This window comes from Merops nubicus, unplaced genomic scaffold (genome assembly GCF_000691845.1).
Source record: "Merops nubicus isolate BGI_N331 unplaced genomic scaffold, ASM69184v1 scaffold29682, whole genome shotgun sequence".
Lineage (NCBI taxonomy): Eukaryota > Metazoa > Chordata > Aves > Coraciiformes > Meropidae > Merops > Merops nubicus.
In genome coordinates, this window is record NW_008596059.1 from 1 (window position 1) to 1,512 (window position 1,512).

Consider the following 1,512-nt stretch of genomic DNA (forward strand, 5'->3'; position numbering starts at 1 on the left):
GTCCCCGCGGTATCAGCAGCGGTGGCACCTCTGTGCCCGGAGCCCTGCAACACCTCCAAACCCCGCTCGGCGCAGCATCCCCTGGGATAGTCCCGAAGTTTTCTCTGCGAAAGTCTTCCCCGTGCCTGTGGGGCTTTGGGGGGCTTTCCCTGGCGCTGGTTTTGTTCCCCTTTGCAGGCTTTGGTCTATGTTGGCTTCCCCATGTCCCACCAGCCTCAGCGTGTGGCTGTGGTGAAGGCAGCTCGGGCTGCAGCCCGTGTGCTCCCTGCTCCACTTCCTCATGCTGCCTCCCTGCACCTTTCCACAGAGACAGAAAGAGCAACCAAAACAAGCTGTGGGGGAACTCCTCTGCTCTTGCTTTTTTTAAAAAACAGCCCCTGAATAAGCTGTCTACTGAAATTGTAACTGTGTGGTTTTTGGTTTTAGAAGAGCTTCTCCATCTGCTCCCCGCAGCTGTGTTTCTGCTGCTGGCCCTCCCTGGCTGTGGGCAGCACGGGGAGGTGCCTGGGGCCAGCTGCCATCCCCATGCTGGTGCACTGGTGCAGCCTCCTCTTGCTTGAGGTGGAGGAAGAGGGAGCTGCCTTATCCCAGGCTTCCTTGGCACATATCCTGGAGAGAAAACCCACCTTCCCCATGGCTCAGAGACACCCCAGGCCTTGGGGCCAGCTGACTGTATGCCCAGGAGACCTCAGGCCAGTCTCTTGGTGAAGAGGGCAGAATGGAGTCCAGGGAACCAGCTAAAAAGGATGGCAACGAGTCACAGAACTGCATCGCCGGTGTTGCGTAATAAGGGAAAATGCCATAAGGAAATGAGAATGCTTCAGGCTTCCCTCCTCAGTCAAACATGGGGACCAATGTGGAAATTTGTGCTCTGCACTGACAGTGCAAGCAAACACCTCAGAAAGCCCCCGTGGGCTTTTTTGTGGCAGTTGCCTCCCACCCCTGCAGAGCAGGCGCAGCGAGGTGCGGTGTTCCCCGTGGCGAGGAGGAGCAGGGGAGGGAGAGCTGCCTGCAGGGCTCACAGCCCAGCATCCTCCCTGCCTTACGCTGGGGCCTGGTTCAGAAACGTGGCAGCATCTGGGATTTCCAGAGAGCTGGGTGGACCGTCCGTGCTCTGGGCTATCAAAGCCAAAGCGAATGGTCTGTGGCTCCTGGGCAAACTCGTCTGGGCTTTGTTGCAAGAGGAGCCCTGGCTGCCTGTGGAGGGGGAAGTTTGCTGCCTCCCTCGCCCCGGACGCTGCCGGCTGGAGCCTTTCGTGGCAGGCAGGAACCGGCAGCGCCCGAAGAGCCGCCGCAGAGCGTGACGTCAGGAGCCTTGAGAAGGAGGAAAAAACAATCACGCTGAATTTTGATGACTCTGTTTTCCACAGGAAGGTGAAAAAAAAGAAAGGAAAAAGCCTCAACACCTGAAATACCCAGAGGCAGAAGAGAAGGTGGAAGTGGAAGGGCAGGAGGATGTGCAGGGCTGGCACCTGCCAGGGCCCCTGGCTGGGGCGGGCGCGTGGCGCGTTC